At 38.3% G+C, this 24,112-nt stretch overlaps 1 protein-coding gene across 1 annotated transcript in view; it reads left to right on the top strand.

Annotated features, from left to right (window-relative positions):
* Positions 1-24,112, top strand: part of shot (dystonin-like protein short stop) — a 1,739,701-nt gene that overhangs the window by 278,363 nt on the left and 1,437,226 nt on the right. The gene's annotated exons all lie outside the window — the stretch shown is intronic.

Here is a 24,112-nt window from a genome sequence, read left to right as displayed (position 1 = left end):
GGTGGTAGAAAATGAAAAAGACCTGGGAGTAATTGTGCAGTCAGATATGAAGTTTTCTGAGCAATGTAGACAGGCTGCTAGGGCAGGTCATGGGGTTTTGTCAATGATATATAGGAATTTTGCTAGCAGGGAAAAGGAGGTGATTGTCCCTCTGTATAAGGCAATGGTCAGGCCACGTCTTGAGTACTGCGTACAGGTCTGGAGGCCTCATTTTAGGAAGGATGTAGATTTGCTTGAGCGTGTACAGAGAAGAGCAACACGATTGGTGAGGGGAATGAAGGGATCCTCTTACCAAGAGAGGCTTAAGTTCTGCAAATTGCAGTGGCTGGAGACTAGGCACCTGCGCGGTGATCTGATTGAGGTCTATAAGGCCTTGAATGGGTTGAGCACGCTGAATTCTGATGGGATCCTCCCACTTGTTCAGAATACGAACCTACGGGGACATAAGTTCAAATTAAGAAAGGATAGATGTAGAATAGATGTGCGGAAATTTGCCTTTAGCCAGCGGGTTGTTAATTGCTGGAACAAACTTCCATCTGTCGTTGTGGAAGTTGATAGGTTAAATAAATTTAAGGAGGAACTGGACAGGCAATTGGAGGGTATGGTGTGATTTTTTTTTTTTTTTTTTTTGGCTGATGCTGCATAAGCTCCTACACTGCTTTCTTGCATCAAGTGCCACTACTACTACTACTACTGTACACATTTACTCCCCAAATTTCAACTCTGCACTGCCTATATCTGTGTGACATCACGTCTCTTATATTTCAACAATATCTGACTTTGATGTCTTGACTAGCACTTTAAGCTCATCAAATTTATTAACTATACCCCTAGCATTGGTGTACATGCAAGAATACATGCACCTGTTCCTGCTTCTAGCCACTCTAACACAGCCCATATATTTACTTGTTCCACTATGACTCCCAGCAGTCCTTGCTTGCTTGCTTGTTTTGTTGTTTTTGGAGCATTTTGGAGCAACTAAGGCCATATTGCTCTGGGATATGCGGTTGTCATTCCCTGACCTTTCCGCATCCTCCGTATTTGGTGGTGATGGGCTTGAACGCCGGTCTAATCAAGAAGCGTCTGCTACGCACTGCTGCTCCTTCCCACCTGGCTACGGAGGCGCCTCAGCAGTCCTGGAAATCTCCATTACCTTGCTTTCCAGTCTGCTGCCCATTCTAATAGAAGCAGTGCAAGAGATCTTTTTTCCTCTGCCTGCGGCCACTGTTAACCTTTTACGCTAGCGATTTTCCGATCCACCTAACACTGCTTTGATAGAATCAGCAAATATTCTTGCACCCTTTCTATTTAAGTGTATCCCATCCCTGTAGAAGCAGTTTCTCCTGTCAACAACCACAGACCGGCTGAAAAAAAATTTACACCTCGAGCCTTGCACAATCTCTCCAGGGCCGAATTGATCAGCACGGCTCTCATATACTCCCTCCTATCGTGTCTGGGCAGAATTGCAGACACTTTCACATTCAACCCTAACTCGCGACTTTTTTTCAACATTGACCTGTACTTGTGTAAATCTACAGATCTCTTACTCTTAATGTCATTAGTTCCAATGTATAAAACAATATCACCTTTTGTGCTCTAAAAAACTTCATCAACCTTTGTTCCTGGCAGACATACCCTAGTGTTGTTCCACCTATCCTTCTTACATAGTATATTCCCCATCTCCCTGACAATAGAGTCACCAACAATAACTAGTTCCTTTGGGACCAGTGCATTCTGCCTTGGAGATTGCCTCTGTGTTGCCTGATTCACAGGAGTCAGCTCTGTAGTTGAGCTGGGCAGCTGAGATCCTGATGGGCCCCTCATGTTAATTTCTTCAAGGGGATTTACCCTACACCTCAAGCTCTCATAGACGCCCATCAGAACACTGAGTTGGCACCTAATTTCTTGACACTCCAGACATCTAGCACACACACACAAAGGCATCCTCCTTGGCTAGATCATTTCCTGTTTTAGAAAGGTCGACAGACATTTCACATTTCGCACATTTTTTGAGATTGTGATGCATTGGAGAATCACCCCCTTTATTTCTTCCCCGAGCCACAGCACTCTCGCTAGTCTGTGATCTTTGCTTCACAGCTCTAGTCTGGGTCATGATTTCCATTTAAATACAATTTAATTATCAATGAAATTTAATAAGATTAATAATATTTTTGATTAATTGATAATACTATAATAAGATAACAAATACAGGGCTTCGTATTACGCTATCTAGTTTTACTTTATACCTTCGCTATCAGTTCGAGATATATATATTAAGCTATTTCTTACCGACTACAATATGGCAGCTAGTTCAACAATATTAGTGCCAACACCGGGAGTCGTAACTTCCAAAAATCGCTGGTGAAATTCAAAATAAGAAGCTAACGAATGCTACTAAACCTATTTAATATCTCCGTAAAACACAATGTACTATGTTAAATAACGAAGAATACATTAAAAATTAAAAAATACTTATCCCCTTACAGCAGCCAAAAATCCACCATCCATACTGTTCTGCGATCCCAGCACCCTCCTCAATGCACTACTCGATTAAAATGCTTCTGCTACAGTAATGCCAGCATTCTACTTAATGCATTCAGTCCATAAAGTTTTTTTTTCCTGCTTCACACAAAATTCAATTACACATCATTGCAAAATTTTGTTTACATGTGTCCACCTCCCTGTGCCACATCTGTCCTTTCATATTACATTATAATCACAATATTTAAATTCTGCACCAGCAATATTAGAGCCACATTTCTTTTTCATACCTATAATATTAGCATTTGATGACTTAACCAATACTTCAAACTCATCAACTTATTTATTATACTCCTAGCATTAGTGTATAAGTAATTATATGTTTGCTTATTTGTGCTTTTGTAATCTTACATAGCTCATGTAATTGCCAGTCCAAGTTGGACCCTCATCATGCCTTGTAATTCCCTCCCTCCTGCTTTTTAGGCTACGGTATGTTAAAATAGAACTGGTGCTGCAAGGTTCAATTCCACCTCTCCTTATGTCTGTCATTAAACTAGTTGTTCCAACCCACCTAAAATTGTTTCAACAGAATTCTATTAAGTTTATCCCATCTCTGTGAAATCTTTTTCACTCTAAAACCAGACATTTCACAGTGAAAAAAACAAAAAAAAAAAACTTGAAAGGTACTGCAATGAATTGCAGTACCTGTCAAAAAAATTTTCCTTAATTTTTCTATTAAAAATTTAAGAAATCTGAAAGTAGTAGTATAAAATAAGTAGATGTAACTTGTACTAAGCAATAACTGCACCTTCTTAACCGATCGCTAGTCACACAGGACCTCATAGATACCCTCCAAAATATACACGTTTGTGCATTAATTTTAATTAATGATCAAAAATCTGAATTTTTTTCCTACCTTTATAAATATAGTCATAGTTTTATTTGAGATGTTCTGGAGGGGAAAAATTGTTTTGTTGTTTTCATCCATTCAGTCACAGCTGACTTTCGGAGACTTTATGGGCAAACTACCTCCATGCTGTCTGGTCTTCGACAGCCTCTTTCAAGTTCTTCATGCTTGTGCCAGCATCGCTCTTGATGTGATGTTGAGCCAGAGTGTTCTTTGCCGACCTCTCCCCCTTGTTCCACTGACCTTTCCTAGCATTATCAATTTTTCCAATGAATTTGATCACATTACATGACCGAAATAGGTCAGTGGTGACCTTGGCTTCCAGTGATGTTTCTGGCTTGATGTGATTTCTCTCTTCATAACTGTTGCTGTGCATGGTATGCATAGCAACAGTTATGAAGAGAGAAATCACATCAAGCCAGAAACATCACTGGAAGCTTTTTTTGCCCAGCTTTCACCCTCAAGTTGTTATGGGGAAACACTGTAGCATTAACCATTCTGATCTTCTTTGTAAGGATGATGTCTTTGTCTTTCCAGATCTTTTCCATTCTCATCATTTGTGTGGCATCCAAGTGAAATTCTTCTTTTGATTTCAGGGCCAGATTCTCTGCTTCGGTCGATCTTGGATCCAAGAAGACATTCTCTCAGATATGCCAGACAAGCTATACTTGCTATCTGGGAGTCTAAAACGCTGATAAAACTGATATTCGGGTGACACTCAAGTCAAGTGGACCCAATTTCGGCGAAGTCCGGACGGTCTGTGACAGCCAAATCCTCTGCTTGCACCTTCACGATGGTGGGACTGTTAGTAATCCTGCGTATAACCTCCATGCACAAGTAAATGGTGGGTGACCACCCAGGTGTGAACCAACGTAAGCAGGGGTCGAGGTGTGGCGCCCACACCACATGGAGGAACGCTGCCCCTCTATGTTACCAGGCAGTACTAGGTGGAAGATGGCTCTCATCAACCGGTGAAATACCACCACTTTGCTTATTGGAGGCTTGAAATGGTGGAACCCATGTTTAGTCTCTAGAGCTAAGTTCCGGTCAACCTTTCCCTATCTCTTCCATCATGCAGTATGATTGATGACTTTTGAGGTTATGATGAACGTCGTGGCGAGATCCAATATTCCTTACATTTCGAGGGTACAGCTCTAAAACGGTGTTCGCAGGCCGGCCGCTAGTTAGTACACTGGACTGAACCTATTGGTAACTCTCTAGGAAGCTTCCAGATCAGCTAGTATATAATCTTGCTGCCTCTACTCTGCCAGATAGTGACTGGAGGGAGTCCGAGTAGTGTGTATGCAGGGAGCATTGTCGAGGCCACGTTATGTCAAGGATCTGGGTATATTCTTACCACATGTACGCCATATCCAAAAATTTCATTACTTCATACAGCATGTCCCACCTACTTTTCCTTACTATTGAATACACCATGAATTGTCAAACTAATAGAGCAAGCTTATCTGCGAAAAGATCTAAACCTCCCAAGGACTTCCTAATTCACTTCACAAATATACGTGGTCTCAATTCTAATCTCAACAATGTCCATTTCCACTTGCAGTCTGGCAAACCCCATGTACTTTTTCTGACAGAATCTCAGTTATCGGTAGATTCATCTACTGCTCATCTCAGATGCCCAAATTATTCGCTGTATGATTCCTTTCGCCTCAAAGGTGGTACTTGTGCATATGTCTGTTCTGATATTCCCTGTCAGAGACTTGGCAATTTGGAATCTCCTCTCTTTGATCTTCTCTGGCTTAAAATCTCTCTACCTCATTGTGTCAAATTCATCTGTTGTCTCTACCGTTCTCCCAACTCCACTAATCACTTGGAGCTCTTTGACTTCCTCTCTTTGCAACTTGACTTTCTCCAGTCCAACTTTCCTAACAGTGAAGTAATTTTCCTTGGTGATTTTAATGTTCACAACTCCAGCTGGCTTCCGTTTTCTAGTCACACCGACCCAGCAGGTCGAGATGCTGAGGCTTTTGCAATTACTAATGACCTAGCACAGAATTGTTCATTTACCTACAAGAATACCGGACAATCGTAATCATACAGCCAATACGCTTGATCTTTTTCTCACAAACAACCCTTCTAAGTACACGGTAGAAGTGGGAGGTCCTTTAGGCACTTCAGATCACAACTTGGTGATTGTCTCTTCTCCAATGGAACCTTTATCTCATGGCTATTCCCAACCACGTGTTGTTTGGCATTACAAGAATGCAAAATGGGATGACCTGCGAGACTTCTTTTCTTCTTTTCCTTGGTCTGATTACTGTTTCAAAACTTCTGATGTCAACGTTTGCTCAGATCGTGTCAGTGAAATTATTCTTGCAGGAATGGAATCCTTTATCCCACACTCCACTTTAAAATCTCGTCCTTTATCTAAACCTTGGTTTACCAATAAATGTGCTAAGGCTGTCCAAGAGAAGAATGTTGCATATCGTAATTGGCTTGTTTCTAATTCTTCAGTTTCATTTTCTGCCTACACCAAAGCTCGCAACAGTTGTAAAGCAGTTATTAACAGGTCCAAACTAGAGTTTTAACAGGCTAAGAGTAGAAAACTTGCTTCTTGCCCTAATGGTAGCCGAGCATTCTGGTCTCTTGCCAAAGCTATTGGCCGCAACTTTTGCCCATCTTTACTCCCACCTCTGTCCAAACCAGATGGTTCTGTTGCCACTTCAGCCAAGGATAAAGCTGACCTTCTAGCATCCCATATTTCTTCCAGCTCATGTATTAATGATCTTGGTAAAACACCTCCCACCATTCCCAACACGCTCCATTCAATGCCTCCTGTGGTCTTCCGTCAAAAGGATATCAGAAGGATTTTGATGAATCTTGATGCTAAGAAAGCTCCAGGTCCTGATGGTATTTCTCCACTTGTTCTCAAAACCTGTGCTCCTGAACTTACTCCTATTCTTTGCCGCCTTTTTTCACTTTCTTATTCCAAAGGTGTTTTTCCTTCTGCTTGGAAATTTGCTCATATCCAGCCAGTTCCTAAAAAGGGTGACAAATCCCTCCCATCCAATTATCGTCCCATTGCAATTACTTCTACTCTTTCTAAAGTAATGGAGAAATCAATTAACCGCCAACTCTTAAACTACCTAGAAACCTTCCGTCTGATCAACGATCACCAGTATGGATTCCGTCAGTGTCGATCCACTGGAGATATTCTGGCTTATGTTACCCATTTATGGGTAACATAAGCCAGAATATCTCCAGTATCTCTGTCTTCTAACTTCTCCACTAATGCCGGTGTCCCCCAAGGTTCAGTTCTTTTCCTCTTGTATATCAATGACCTTCTTCCATTGACTGGAAATCCTATCCATAGTTTTGCCGATGATAGCACATTGCATTCAACTTTCCATTTTGAGAAACCTTGTCCTGCTCAATCAGCTTCAACTTCTCGAAAATCTGCTACCAATTCCTTAAATGCCGATCTTCAGGTAATTCTCCAGTGGGGCAAAGACAACTTAGTTGATTTCAACCCTTCTAAAACTCACTCTTGTCTTATATCTCGCAAAAAGGATTCTTCCACTCCTATGCTTATCTTTAGTGACACTCCGATTCCTAGGCAAAATGATATATCTCTTTTGGGGATTACCCTGACTTCTAATCTCTCTTGGCACAAGCACATTACAAATATTGCTTCCTCTGCATCTAAAAAAACTTGGTTTTCTCTTTCGCTCTCGGCGTTACTTTTCTTCCAAACAGCTGCTCACTCTGTATAAATCGCAAATTCGCCCTGCCATGGAATATTGTTCCCATATCTGGGGTGGTGCCCCCAAAACCTCTCTCCGGCTTCTTGATTCCGTTCAGAAGAGGGCAGTTAGGTTAATTAATGATTCATCTCTAACAGAGTCTCTCCACTCGCTTTCTCATAGACGCACTGTTTCTGCTGCATGCCTCTTCTACAGATACTTCCATGGGCACTGTTCTTCTGAATTGGCTTCTATAATTCCTGCTCTCTCTTTCAAAACAGTCCGAACACATGCCGCCACCAGCCAACATCCATTTACTGTCCAACTTCAAACCCACAGAACCAACTTTTCATCTTCCTCATTTATTCATTCAACTGCCGTTTTCTGGAACAACCTTCCTTCATACGTATTTCCTGAAAATTACAATCTACAGAAGTTCAAGTCCAATGTCAACAAATATCTTCTTTTGTCTTCTTAACCTCAAACCCAAGCACGGTACTAAGTACTATAGGTCCTAATACCTCTCGTGTTTGGGGTTCACATAAAAAAAAAAAAAAAAGATGAAGTCCCGGACAGATTCAACCCCTTTTTTGTTAATTTTAATTTTAACTTCTCCAGTCCCAGTTGTTGTCATAATTTTTGTTTTCTTGATGTTAAGTTGCAATCCAGCTTTTTGCTCTCATCTTTAACCATTAAAATCTAATTAGACCTTCCTCATTTTCTGCAAGCAGAGTTGTATCATTTGCATATCTTAAATTATTGATGTTTCTGCTGCCAATTTTCACTCCCATTTCTGACTCATTCAAGTACAATTTTTTTCATAACTGATTCTGTATACAAATTAAATAGAAATGGGAATAAGATAAAACTCTGTCACACACCTTTTCCTATTTCAAACCATCTGTATCTCCAAATGTTGTTTTGACAGTTGCTTCTTGGTTGGTGTATAATCTTATTAGCTAGTATCCCCAATTTTATCAAAGAATTCCACAATTTTTCATGTTCATTATAACAAAGCAACCAAATGCTTTGTTATAATTGATGAAGCCCGTGTATACATCTTTCTGATATTCAGGGGCTTTTTCCATGATTCAATGGTTTGTGATGTGATCATGAGTGCCTCTTCATATATGTTTGAATAATTCCTTCTTTTAGAGAATTGAATGGAAACTGTTCAAATGAATACAAACTGTATAAAATGCATATTTTTTCTATAGTGCATGTATCTGTTTGTCTGTGCACACACATGCAATGCCTATGAAAGGGAAATGGTATGTGGAATATTTATGCATTTTATATCTGTTAATTAAATTTGACTATTAAGTTTTGTTAATTTCAATTAATTTATATATATTTATTCACTCATATATTTTGAGATGTATTTTTATAATATGTATATAAAAACGTTTCATAATGTAAAAATATATTATATCCTCAATTATAATGTCACATGATTTATAATTTTTAAAATATATTGTGGTCCCCTCAGTGCCTCAGTGTCTGTAACTGAATTTGATTATATTACATTCACATTATTATATTACTTTATTTTTGTAACAGAACTAGAAGATAAGTTAACAGTTCTTTGTCAAACCAATCCACATATTGCATGTTGTTTGGTGTTATTAGCGAGGTTGGGTGCTTGCCATCTGAACAATGTGGATGGAACCTAATAAAACATTTTATTTGTTCTAACACATTTTTATGTTTGATCCACCAGCTGTTTTTTTTTTTTTTTTTTTTTTTGTCAACAATATCACCCCTGAAAATGCTTTTCATATGTTTGCAAACTTTCCCTGTGGGAAAGTTGGTGGGGAATGTGGGCAAGTTGAATATTTTAAAATATTAATCATAGCTGATGCTATATAGTCTCAGAGAAATTCTAAGAAGTATGGTGGACTGCCTTGTCCTTTCATGTATTATGGCAGTCTGCAGGATTGAAACTGCCTAGTTAATGGAATGGTCTTAATGCTCAATCCTGAACAAAGTTTGTTTTCAGTGAGTTACCCTAGTATTTTACTAGTTTAAAAAAATGGCCTCACTAAAATGGTGATTTCTTTAGACACTTCTAACCATATTTCATCAGTCTCATCTTTTAAATAACACATTTGTTTAGACACTGTTGTAGCAGTGTTTCTTATTTTAAACAAATGGCCAGTTACCCTTTTGATGATACCATTTGTTTTATAGTAGTGCAATATCAGGGCAACTCATTGTTCAGAACAGTTTGTTCTGTTTTAGGTGTTAACACCATCCATTCATTAAGCAATTTAAATTCTGGTGATCACAAAAAAAAAAAAAAAAAAAAAATGAAAGCATTAGCATTAGTATTAGTAGAGGCATATGATGCAAGAAAGCAAGCTTATGCAGCATCAGCCAAAAAAAAAAAAAAAAAACTTCCACTTCACCCCTCCGTTCGTTCGAAATACCTGTCCAGCTTAGCCTTAAATTTATTTAGGCTATCAACTTCCACAACAAGGGATGGAAGTCTGTTCCACCAACCAACTACCCGCTGGCTAAAGGAAAATTTTCGCACATCTATCCTACATCTGTCTGTCCTCAATTTGAATTTATGCCCTCTCAGGTGATTATTCTGAGCGAGAGGAAGAATCCCATCAGCATTGAGCATGCTCAAACCATTCATGGCTTTATACATCTCTATCAGATCACCAGAGAAAGGAGTTCGACAAGTAGAAACAATATCTCCGAAGCTGTTTACTGCTGCCCTTGAGGAAGCTTTCAGATTAGACTGGTCACAGAAAGGAGTCAATGTGAACGGAGAGTACCTAAACCATTTACGATTTGCAGATGACATTGTGGTCATAAGCCAAGATCCCAAAGAATTAGAGGAAAATCTTAATCAGTTATGCACAGTTAGTAAGGATTTTCGACTAAAGATGAATATGGCTAAAACAAAAGTAATGATGAACAAGTATGCCACGGAAAGGGAAATAATGATTGAAGGAGCAGTAATTGAAAAGGTGGAGTCATATACTTATCTGGGAAAAGTTATTAGCTGTAATAATGATAAATGGCTGGAAGTCAAGAGAAGAATAAATTTTGGATGGATAGCATTCAGGAAATATAGTCACATACTGAAGAGCAATATCCCAGTTTGTCTGAAACGTAAAATAATGAATCAATGTATACTCCCCACCATGACTTATGGAAGTGAAACTTGGGCACTCACCAAAAGAATGGAAGAGAAGCTAAGAACTACACAGCGAAGAATGGAACGAATTATATTGGGAATCAGACTGTTAGATAAGAAGAGAAACACATGGATTAGGCAGCAAACTCAAGTAAAGGACATTCTTATCAAAACTAAAGAACTAACATGGTCTTGGGCAGGACACATAGCTCGAAAACATGATGACAGATGGACTAAGAAAATAACAGAATGGTACCCAAGAGGAGCTAGAAGAAAACCTGGAAGACAAAGGGGGAGATGGATAGATGAAATTCATGCATTTTTGGGTAGTAAATGGATGGCCAGTGCTCAAAACAGAAGGAACTGGAAAGTTGCTGGAGAGGCCTTCTTCCTGCAGTGGATTGAAAATAGCTGATGATGATCCGATCACCTCTCTGGTGCCTAGTCTCCAGATGCTGTAATTTGCAAAACTTAAGCCTTTATTCGTAAGAGCACCCCTTTGTTCCATTCACTAATCTTGTTGCCCTTCTCTGTACTCGTTCCAGCAGCTCTACATCCTTCTTGAAATGAGGCCTCCAGACCTGTATACAGTACTCAAGGTGTGGCCTGACCATTGCATTATACAAGGGAATAATCACCTCCTTATCCCTGCTAGAAAAATTCCTGTATAACATTGACAAGACACCATGAGCTACTCTTGCCGCCCGTCTGCACTGCTCAGAGAACTTCGTATCTGCCTGCACAATTACCCCCAGGTCCTTTTCATTCTCTACCACTGTCAGTGTAGTCCCAGAGAGTTGATACGTCACTCTGGGGTTGCTGTTTTCCATATGTAGTACATTACATTTGTCAATGTTAAACTTCATTTGCCACTTCTCAGCCCATCTGCTCAACCTTTTCAGATCCTGTTGCAGCAGCATAGCGTAAGTTGTGTCCTTAACAACCCTGTCAACCTTGGTATTGTCTGCAAACTTGGACAAACTGCAAAGCTTGATATACCATCATCAATATCATTTATAAATACAGAAAACAATAATGGACCCAACACTGAACCATGAGGGACTCCACTAATAATATTAGTCCACGATGAGCAGTGTCCATTGATTACCACTCTCTGTCTTCTCCCCCTCAACTACCCCTTTATCCATAGCAGCAATTTGCCTCCAATACCACACTGCTCCAATTTGTGCAGCAGTCTTCCATGTGCAACAGTATCAAAAGCCTTTCTAAGATCAAAGTATATAATATCAAAGTTATTCCCTGCATCCAGTTCTTTTGTGACTGCATCATAGTATCCAATCAAATTGGTCAGGTAAGACTTCCCCTTAACAAAACCATGCTGTGTCTGAGCTATAACTGAAGTCTTGTCTAGATGATCCTGCAGTGCTTCTTTAACCAGTGCCTCCATTAATTTTCCTGGAACGGAAGTTAAACTCACAGATCTACAATTACTTGTGTCAGCCTTTGATCCTCCTTTGTGAATTGGGGTCGCATTTGCCAATCTCCAGTCTATGGGTACCTTACCTGAGTCCAAGGAAGCTCTCATAATTATGGCTAAGGGTTTGCTTACTTTCTTTGCTGCCTCCTTTAATATAACTGGATAGATCCCATCCACCCCAGGTGCCTTTCTTGTGTTTATCTTCAACAATTTCTCCTCCACTTTACTCTCAGTTATTACAAGATTATCTAGCTTACTACCAGAGTTGAATACACCTCTGGCATTCCCCTCACTGAATAACAACTCATGTGTGAATGTCGATGCAAAATATTTATTTAGTTTGGTAGCTACCTGAGCAGGATCATCAACAGTTGAACCATCAATATCAAGTGGACCAATCTCATTCATCCCTTTCCTGCTGGAGTTTACATGAGTAAATAACTCTTTGCTGTTTTTCTTTGCATCTCTTGCCAAAGATTTCTCGTAATCTGCCTTCTCCTGCCTAACCTCCTTTGTAACTTGGTTACAGATCAACTTATATCTATCATAGGCTTCTGTGTCACGTGTTAATTTATATGTATCCCATGCATTTTTCTTCTCTGCCACATGTCTCATTAGTTCATCTGATATCCATTTAGGCCCATACCTTGAACAATATTTCTTAGTTGGTATGTAAAGCCTAGTAGCTTCTCATTAGTTCATCTGATATCCATTTAGGCCCATACCTTGAACAATATTTCTTAGTTGGTATGTAAAGCCTAGTAGCTTCCAAGTTAAGTTCTTTGAATGCTTCCCATTTTGAATTTGCTGTTGGTAACATCATCAGTTGGTTCCACTGTATAGAATTTAAATACTGTCTCAGACCATCGTAGTCGCCTTTATGAAAGCAGTATCCCTTCCCTTTACCCCTGATGGTAGTTACCTATTTGAGTACATCCCACTTCAGCACACTGTGATCACTGCCACATAGTGGTTCCCTTATCTGCAGATTCTTAATGCATGAAGAATCACTACTGATAATCAAATCAAGAGTGTTACTCCCTCTAGTTGCCTCCCAAAAATGCTGATATAGAAAACAATCATCCAATAAATCCACAAAAGCCTTGCTAGCGTGTGAGTGACCAACCCACAAATTCCAGTCAATATCTGGGAAATTTAAATCCCCCATTATAAGACTCTCTGATTTACTGGCCCACTCTATTTCCCTGTACAGTTTGTTATTTTACTCATCAGAGTCATTAGGCCTATAGCACACTCCTGGCCCCGAGTGCCAAGCGATAGTGCCCAAGCGATATTTTGTGCGATACATTGCATTCTTTCTTAGCGGATTAGTTATATTTATTTTCCAGTGTCTCTATTCTTCTTGTTTTTCATAAGTGATTCTTTACTTAAAAACTTTGAAGTAGAATCCAGAAAGGAAATACACCTTTGTTTCTTTGTGTATATATATATATATATATAATCTGTACTAACCTAACTAAATCTCTAAACTGCTTGGTCCCTGGTGGCACTGCTCCTGCCTCCACGTGACAGGGCTGGTAACCTGGGAGAAAAAAAAACAATCTCCCGGGGCAAAAAGGAGCAAAGATGGACATAAATAGACATGCCACTTACGGATCTCATGATTCAGATCTCTCAAACAGAGAAGACTTAAATGCAGGTAATGCAAAACGGTTGAAAAAAAAGGAACAGAAACCCCTGCTCCTCTTTTTTTGATACTGCATTCTTTGACTGACAATCCTTTGAGTAAGCTCTCCCCATTCTTAATACAGAAATGTCTTGAAAATGTGGCGGGCCCACCAAAAATGATTCGAAGATTAAAATCCGGAGACCTTCTAGTGGAGATGAATGAGAATAAGCACTCGGAAAAACTATTAAAAATATCGACTTTTGGTGGAATTTCCACAAAGGTTACCCCGCATGCCACCTTAAACTCCTCTAAAGGGGTAATAGCCGAGTGGGATCTCGTTAATGTATCTGAGGAGGAAATCGTTCAGGAATTAGGCGATCAAAATGTAATAAATGCCAAAAGGATAGTCATTAAGAAAGATGGGGTTCTTACTTCTACCCGAGCGGTCATTCTTACATTTAAAACACCAATTTTACCAACAACTGTTAAAGCTGGATATTTAAGGTGCAAAATTCAACCTTATATTCCAAACCCAGTCCGGTGTTTTAAATGCCAAAAATTTGGACACTCACAAGCAGTGTGCAGGGGTGTAACCACCTGTGTCTCCTGTGGTTCAAAAGAGCATGTCCACACAGACTGCCTCACTGAAATACAAAGCTGCCCAAACTGTAAGGGGCATTCAGCATTTTCAAAGGAGTGCATCCAGTGGCAGACTGAAAAGAATATACAAAAGTACAACGTGGAACACAAGGTGCCATACCAAGAAGCAAAAAGACATTGTTTAATTTCAAATAAATTGCCATCTTATTCTTCAGTTATAAAAAAAGCAACGATCCATAACAGTACAAACAGATTGTTCAGTTCCGCCAAGCATCTCAATTTCTGATTGGGCAAGGTCAGTCCTCTCTACACTAAAAGAACAGCCTACCCAACAGCAGTCAACTCACCATTGACAATACCGCCAGATAAAAATTCTGTACAACAGCCAGTTAATCAAACAAGCTCTGAAAGAAATAATCAAAGATAGGACATAGATAGAAATTCACACTGAGATGATCCACTTCTTGAACTTCATGCAGAAGAGGAGGATATGGACATCACTAGACCAAATTTCCCAAAAAGAGAAAAAAGACTAGACAGGTGCAAACAGACCACATCCTGTAAGCAAGCAGACACACCCGATAATCCTCAATAATGCATAGAATCATTCAATGGAATTGCCGCGGACTCCGAGCTAACATAGACAATGTTTATGACTTAATTACCGAATATAAGCCTGCTGTTCTTTGTCTACAGGAAACAAACCTGACCCCTAAAATAACTATGAGCATAAAACATCATATAATGCTTAGAAAGGATAGGAACGACTCTAATACAGCACATGGAGGTGTAGCATTGCTAGTAAACTCCAGAACTCCTTTCAGACCAGTTCCACTGCAAACAACTTTAGAAGCAATCGCTGCTAGAGTTATGATTAAGTTAGTAAATTAATAAGAGGAGTTTACCTCAATATAGTACGTGGAACACTTCCGTATGTTACCCTCCAGAAATTAAAACGGAAAAAACGAAAAAAATCGACAACTTACCGGTACATTAAAGTAAAATATAAATAATTAAATAATCAATTTAACACAATTCAAAATCAATTCAAAACAATTAAAATTCAAATTAACGCAATTAAAAGAATCTAACGAAAATATTCAAAACGATTTTCCTTCCTGAAGCTGACAATGCTTTTCGACCGACTGTCGTGATCACAGGAATGAAAATTACCGAATCATGCTAAACCTGCAACTTAAATAGTGATTATGTGTCTTCGCGCATGCGCGTAAAGGTCCACTCATCGGAGATCAAATATGGCCGCCGAACATTAACAGAATTCTCGTGTAATTTAATTTCAACGGTTTCTGCAATTAATAGTCGCGTATAATTACGTTGAACGTTAAGTATTTTGGCCTCGTTAAATAAAAAAGTATGTTTTTCGTTAATGGCATGAAAGGCTAATTCTGACGCTGCTGAACGAGAAGCACGAACTGAGGCTTCATGTTGATTTACACGGATATTAAGAGAAAACCGCGTCGAACCCTGATAAGACGAGTCGCAATCACCGCAAGAAATGTTGTATACTATATCATTAATTTGTGTTGCGAACGCCGAAAGAACCGAGCGATTGTTCAGTATAGTGTGTAACTTCCGTATAGGCCTAGCTATAATTTTAAATTCGGTATCTTTAAAGAATCTGTTAAGCTGTTTGTGCCACTGTTCAACATATGTGACAGAAATAAAGTATTTTTTGATATTACTATTGTTGATTGGTGCCGTATTTACAACAATATTAATATCAAAAAATCAACAAAAATCAAAAATCGTATCAACAATAGTAATATCAAAAAATACTTTATTTCTGTCCCATATGTTGAACAGTGGCACAAACAGCTTAACAGATTCTTTAAAGATACCGAATTTAAAATTATAGCTAGGCCTATACGGAAGTTACACACTATACTGAACAATCGCTCGGTTCTTTCGGCGTTCGCAACACAAATTAATGATCTAGTATACAACATTTCTTGCGGTGATTGCGACTCGTCTTATCAGGGTTCGACGCGGTTTTCTCTTAATATCCGTGGAAATCAACATGAAGCCTCAGTTCGTGCTTCTCGTTCAGCAGCGTCAGAATTAGCCTTTCATGCCATTAACGAAAAACATACTTTTTTATTTAACGAGGCCAAAATACTTAACGTTCAACGTAATTATACGCGACTATTAATTGCAGAAACCGTTGAAATTAAATTACACGAGAATTCTGTTAATGTTCGGCGGCCATATTTGATCTCCGATGAGTGGACCTTTACGCGCATGCGCGAAGACACATAATCACTATTTAAGTTGCAGGTTTAGCATGATTCGGTAATTTTCATTCCTGTGATCACGACAGTCGGTCGAAAAGCATTGTCAGCTTCAGGAAGGAAAATCGTTTTGAATATTTTCGTTAGATTCTTTTAATTGCGTTAATTTGAATTTTAATTGTTTTGAATTGATTTTGAATTGTGTTAAATTGATTATTTAATTATTTATATTTTACTTTAATTATTTATATTTTAGTTTAATGTACCGGTAAGTTGTCGATTTTTTTCGTTTTTTCCGTTTTAATTTCTGGAGGGTAACATACGGAAGTGTTCCACGTACTATATTGAGGTAAACTCCTCTTATTAATTTACTAATATTATTATCAACGTAGAACATATTGAGTATTACAGCTCTGATTCATACTATCTAAGTTATGATTAAGATAGCAGTAACAGTTGTTTCCATATACCTTTCACCAAACTATTCATACTCTCTAGCAGATTTGAATGATTTAGTTACCCAGCTGCCACCACCTTTCTGTATCTTGGGTGACTGGAATGGGCATCACCCCCCTATGGGGTTCCTCGTACCTTGATAAGAGAGGTCAGTTAATTGAAAAATTTCTTGAAAGGCACAACTTAACATTATTAAACAATGGGTCTCACACGTACGTGCATCTTTCCTCAAGGTCAGCTTCTGCAATTGATCTTTCAATATGCTCGCCAAACCTCCTTCCTCTTATTGATTGGACGGTCACTGATTACCTGCAAAATAGTGACCACTTTCCAGTAATATGCACACTATCGGCTAACTCTCCTCCTCAAACTGAGATAAAAACTGTTTGGAAATTCGACAAAGCTAACTGGAAGAAATATCAAGAGCTGGCACATCTAGATATTCAGACTGTTGAGACACTCACCATTGACTCTGCCGTAACTTACATAACTCAGCAAATGATAGCAGCTGCAGAAACCAGTATACCCAGATCATCCATGAAAACTTGCTCCCACCCAAAAATATGGTGGAATGAAGCCTGTAGCAATGCCAAAAAAGAGAAGAATAGATACTGGAACTTATTTCGTAAATACCCAACCACAGTTAATCTCATACAGTTCAAGAAAGCTAGAGCTAAATCTCGTCACATACAACGAATAAGCAAAAAAGAGGCATGGTCCAAATATGCCTCCTCTATAAACAGAACCACAAATATCAGAACCGTTTGGACTAAAGTTCGAAGAATTAATGGAAAATATCCACCTATAACCACTCCGATAATATTTCTAAAAGGCAAAGAAATCTGCAATCCTCTCGATATTTCTAATACATTAGGTGAAACGTTCGAAAAAATCTCCGCTGTAACCGCATTTGAGCCAAGTTTCCAGGCACATAAAGTACAAGCAGAAAAATATGATCTCCATATCAGTACTTCACGACAGCATCCATATAATGCACCCCTTACCATGGCAGAGTTACGTAGCGCATTTGCAAGATCCAAAAATAGTGCTGCTGGCCCTGATGGAGTGTACTATGCCATGATATATCATTTGAGTGAAGAATCCCTTTCTGCTCTGCTAAAACTGTATAATAGAATCTTTGGCGAAGACTACTACTCTACCAGTTGGTGTCATTCTATTGTATTAGCTTTCCCAAAACCAGGAAAGGACCATTCAGATCCAGCAAATTACCGACCAATAGCGTTAAATAGTTGTATAGGAAAAGCATTAGAAAAAATAATTAATACCAGATTGACATGGTTCCTAGAGACTGAATGCATTCTAAGTCAAAATCAGTATGGATTTCGAAGAACTAGATCAACACTTGACCTTATGGTCAAAGCTGAAGGAAACATCCAAAATGCATTTCTCAGGAACGAACACCTAGTGATGATATGTCTTGACATCGAAAAAGCTTTTGATACAACCTGGCGATATGGAATTCTTCACGATCTCTATGATTCCGGTCTTTGTGGTCATCTTCCAAAATTTATCCAGAACTTTTCGAGCAATAGGACCTTTCAGGTACGATTTCACTCTGTTCTCTCGCAAACATTTGTGCAAGAAGAGGGGGTCCCCTCAGGATTCTGTGCTTAGTGCCACGCTCTTCTCTCTCAGGATTAATTCCATTACCAAATGTATTCCCGACACAGCTGAAACTTATCTGTATGCCGACGATCTGGCAATCTCAAGCCATTCACAAAACATGCGTTTCATTGAAAGGCAGCTTCAAGGTACAATTAACAAGCTTGTTCAGTGGGCCAAAAATAATGGATACAGACTTTCAAAACAAAAAACAACAGCAATTCATTTTTGCCGTAAACTGAATTTACATCCAGATCCCGATTTACATCTTTATTCTCATCCAATTTCTTTTCAACAGAGTATTAGCTTTCTTGGACTAATTCTGGATAAAAAACTTAGTTTCTTAGAGCATATTAAGCATATTCGTACAACCTGTCTAAAGAAGCTGAATCTCCTCAGGGCAATTTCTGCTATGTCGTGGGGTGCAGATCGGTACATGCTGCTGCTGCTGCACTTATACTGGTCACTCATAAGATCCAAACTAGACTATGGGTCACCTGCATATGCCTCAGCTAGAGAAAGTGTATTAACATGGGTGGACCCAGTTCATCACAATGCTCTCCGAATTGCACTGGGAGCTTTTCGTACATCGCCAGTTCAGAGTCTCTATACGGAAGCACACGAACCACCCCTATTTCTTCGTTGGCAAGCTCTGTTATTAAGTTATGCGGCTAAAATAAGAAGTTTCCCACATCCTATAAAGCAGTATTTATTCACCCCAAAATGGCATAATTTGTACCAAAATAAACCTTTGCAGAATAAACCATATGGCATTAGATTACAAAGCATAACTACGTGCTGGAAACTAAATATGAATGACATAATTATAGATATTAGCACGGCCATGCCACCATGGCAAATACCCTTGGCCAATGTTGACCAACATTTCCAACAATGGAGAAAGAATGCACTTCCAAATTTCAGTATTCAGCAGATCCATGCAACTCACTCTTTTCAGTTCTCTAGTTTTATCCAAATTTACACTGATGGTTCCAAGACAGTAAAGTTGGAGCAGCTGCAGTTCTACCAAACATTACAATATCCCAGCATCTCCCTTTGGAGAACATTATTTACACCACAGAACTGCATACTATCCTGATGGCTCTAAACAATGTAAAACAGTCATTATATCCTCAAACTATTATCTACACTGATTCCTTAAGCGCTGTATCTGCTCTTCAGTGTAAATTTCCTTTCAGTCATCCGTTTCTACAACAAATTCAAACCAAGTTAGTGCAGCTTCTTGCAAACAGGCAAAAATTAATTTTCTGTCGGATACCTGGGCACTCTGGAATCAGAGGAAACGAACAAGCGGATCTTGCAGCCAAGAACGCCAGTCACATAAAATCAGACATGCAGATACCTTACACAGATTTAAAACGCATCATACATAGCAATGTTAGAAAAAAATGGCTATCCATTTGGCAGGGAGAAAAAAGCAATAAGCTTTTTCAGATTAAAAACGATCACAAGAAGTGGCTATCAAGCCTAAGAGGCAATAGAAAGGAAGAAGTAGTACTTGCTAGAATTCGAATAGGACATACTCACCTAACTCATAGTTATTTACTCACTCAGGATGACCCTCCACTATGCAGCAACTGTCAAACTCAACTCACAGTAAACCACTTGATCATTGAATGCCCATTATATCTGAGAGAACGAAAAAAAGCTTTCTCTTCACGTCTATATTCTTCTAATAAACTTACCTTACAACAGATTCTCGGAGACCAACAAGATATTAATGATGTTTTTACCTTCCTCAAAATGATAAACAAATATAACCTGATCTGAATCCTTTTATTTAATATAACAATCATGTACCAAATGAGATTGAAATAGGTGCATTATGGCCTTAGCAGCCCTTGCACCAATAAATCCAACAAACAACAACAACATATAGCAGTTTTCCGACCCATCTAACACTGCCCCGATAGCATCAGCAAATATTCTTGAACCCTTTCTATTTAAGTGTATCCCATCCCTGTAGAAGCAGTCTCTCCTGTTAACAAGTACAGACCAGGCTGAAAAAAATTCTACCCCTTGAGCCTTGCACAATCTTTCCAGGGCCGAATTGATCGACAAGGCTCTCATCATATACTCCCTCCTATCGTGTCTGGGCAGAATTGCGGACACTTTCAAATTCAACCCTAATTCACAGCTTTTTTTCAACAGTGACGTGTACTTGTTAAGTAATTCTGCCGGTCTCCTACTCTTAATATCATTAGTGCCAACGTGTACAACTATATCACCTTTTGTGCCCTTAAAAGACGATATCCGCTCTACAACATCATCAACCTTTGCCCCTGGTAGGCATACCCTGGTCCTGTTCCACCTATCCTTTTTACAAAGCATGTTCCCCGTTTCCCTGACAATAGTTCACGACAAAAGGACAAGATAGTTCTCCAAACTTCTTAAAAGTTGAGTACTGTTGTTAAACAACTTTTCAGATTTTTTTTTTTTTTTTTATAACTTTTCCTGTATTATTTCAGGGCAAAAATTTTAATGGCCCACATAGATAAAATTGTGTTTGAAACTTAGTACTATAAGAAGGTTTTTTGAAGATTATGTGAAGAGGTGACTGGTTACTGAAAGCAAGAGACACATTGTTCATTGGCATTTTCACTTGGTCAGCTCCAGCAATAAAATGTTGCAAAGAAGTGCTATGAGTTTGACATGATGTCATCTTGCTACAATCATTTTTGACCAGTTTCACATAGGATTTTTGAAATGTTAGTTATGAATAATATCATGCAGTACGTAATTGTTTGTATGTGACATATTTTCTTAGGCTTCTGTTGTGTTGGGGGGGCCTGAGTACTTTTCATAAAATGCTTTGCTGCATAATTTTATTAAGTGTAAGTGGGAGTTTAGGAAGAAGTTTCCTGGTATCCAGGTATACAGTTCTAACATAGCAACCAAACTTGATAACCAAAGGCTTATTGGCAGTGTTATTATATATATTATATATTTTTATATTGACAGTTAATTTAAGCGAGGCCAAAAGATATTAACACAGGTGAAATTTAATGAAGTGGCCATTTATTATATAAATAAATAGTCAAACAAACTAGAGGAATTCCAAGCAGAAGATGGAAAAGTTGATCTCCCCTACTATACTCAACAAGCAGGATGCTTAATGAGCACTGGCATAGCCAGGATTTTTTGTCAGTAGGTACATTCACAAAAAAAAAAAAAAAAAAAAAAAAAGCTCCAATAAATCACAAATAAAGGTGCCATTTGCTTTCTAAAAAAATGTCACAATACCAGATTTTAGCATCAAGGGTACAATTTACCTGTTGACTCTACCCTGGCTATGCCACTCTTAATGCAGGAAAAAAATAAATAAATAAAATAACAATAAATAATACAATCGATTCTGGTTATTTGGACACCTCGGGACTAGTGCATTTTGGCCCGATTAAGCGGCTGCCCCAGATATCCGAAGTTTCACATAAATAGTTAAGATTACAATGGATCCCCACTTTACAATCGATTCACTTTGCAATCAAATCAAAATCACATTAAATAATAAGATTCTTTATTAACATAAATTTTATACACTAGTGATTCCTTATACAGAAAGCCAGAGGAACCTTACAATTAGTTGTTTATACAAGTGATTTTGATTTATAAAAAAATAATACTAATATAAAATAAATAAATAAAATAATAATAATAATAACTAAATAATAATTAATAGATCAAAGCAAAGATAATAGTCAAAATGTAAAAATGAATGAAGTAGTAATTACAGCGAAAAAGGACTACAAGTTGAGCAGAACATGAAATTACATCAGCTAACTAAGATCGGCACTTACATAAATGTCCTTAACAAACAGCAAGATGGGACAAGATGCCATCTCGATATGCCTTATCTATCGTCCACAGGTTGATGTCGATGTTGAGAGTGTCCAGAGTCACATTAGGGAAGTGTCTTTTGAAATTCTGTAACTGCTGGAGCCTTGAGCATAAGGAGGGAGTACTATGGAGATGTCTGCCTGGCAAACTCCAACCAACCGTGTTCCAGCGTTGGACTACCCATAGTAAAGTACCATTCACTATAGGATGTGTAGTAAGCGCCAGTCATTGTGATCACATTTGTGAACTGAATTTTAATTCTATTAAAACAGCGAAAATAGGAGGAATATTATCCACAGGCTATAAAAGTAAAGATATATTAAGCACAGATTTACCCTTTATTACCTTACCAATTAAAAAATTAAATGATACGTGAAAATCGGAAGAATATACATGATAATCAGAATAATTAATACGTTCTGTAATATGTACATACCAACTAGTTGACATTTCTGTTCACTGACATTTGTGGGTGGGGGTTAAAATTTAAATCAGTAAAAAGTTAAGCAATCAATAACAATGAACACGGCACACACAAATTGCAAGTAACACAACACGCACAAGTGAGAACGGAGTAACAAGTTACGAAGCTTTAAAAATAGGAATGAAGAGAAGATTCTGAAAATTAATTTTTTTATATGATTGAAGATTCCATGGAAGTGTAAACACATTTTACCATAATAACACACAGAATTCCAGCTGTTGATATTACCGCAGATTCAATAAGATCGAGTTTACTGTCCATTTATGATAGATTGCACTAACAGAAAAGTCCAATAAACAGGTGACTGCTAATTGTTTTTATTGTTTTATGGTTGTGAATCCAGAAATCCGATTGAACTAGTGGTATGGTCGGAGACAATCGTAGGGTAATCTCCAGTGCTGTGGTCTCCTGCCCCGATTAAACGGCATGTTGTCCCAATTAAGCAAAGTAAACCCTAGCTATTTTCTTGATTGGGTTTAAGATTTGTCCCAAATAAACGGCTGCCCTGATTAACCGGAGGCCCAAATAACCGGAATTCAGTGTAAATCAAATAAGTGAAAGAAATAATACAGTGGATTCCGGTTATTTGGGCCACCGGTTAATCGAGGCAGCCGTTTATTTGGGGCAAATCTTAAAAAACAAAAACCAATCGAGAAAATAGCCAGGTTTTACTTCGCTTAATTGGGACAAAATGCCGTTTAATCGGGGCAGGAGACCACAGCACTGGAGATTACCCTACGATTGTCTCCGACCGTACCACGTAGTTCGGTTGGATTTCTGGAGGTCACAACCATGAAACAATAAAAACAATTAGCAGTCACCTGTTTATTGGGCTTTTCTGTTAGTGCAATCTATCATAAACGGACAGTAAACTCGATCTTATTGAATTTGCAGTAATATCAACAGCTGGAATTCTGTGTGTTATTATGGTAAAATGTGTTTACACTTCCATGGAATCTTCAATCATATAAAAAAAAATAATTTTCAGAATCTTCTCTTCATTCCTATTTTTAAAGCTTCGTAATTTGTTACTCCGTTCTCACTTGTGCGTGTTGTGTTACTTGCAATTTGTGTGTGCCGTGTTCTTTGTTATTGATTGATTATCTTTTTACTGTTTTAAATTTTAACTCCCACCCACAAATGTCAGTGAACAGAAATGTCAACTAGTTAGTGTGTACATATTACAGTACGTATTAATTATTCCGATTATCACGTATATTCTTCCAATTTTCACGTATAATTTAATTTTTTAATTGGTAAGGTAATAAAGAGTAAATTTGTGCTTAATATATCTTTACTTTTATAACCTGTGGATAATATTCCTCCTATTTTCGCTAATTAGAATCGCTGTTTAATAGAATTAAAATTCAATTCACAAACGTGATCACAATGACCGGCACTTACTATACATCGTATAGTGAGCGGTACTTTACTGTGGTGAGTTCGTCGTAACATGATTTGATTGTACAGTGAACTAATTGTAAGGGGGGATAAATTGTATTTTTAACTATTTACGTGAAACTTCGGATAA

This window comes from Mastigoproctus giganteus, chromosome 9 (genome assembly GCF_048544385.1).
Source record: "Mastigoproctus giganteus isolate SK-2022 chromosome 9, ASM4854438v1, whole genome shotgun sequence".
Lineage (NCBI taxonomy): Eukaryota > Metazoa > Arthropoda > Arachnida > Uropygi > Thelyphonidae > Mastigoproctus > Mastigoproctus giganteus.
The sequence above is the reverse complement of the archived record's forward strand: the minus strand, read 5'-3'. Positions and strand labels throughout refer to the sequence as shown.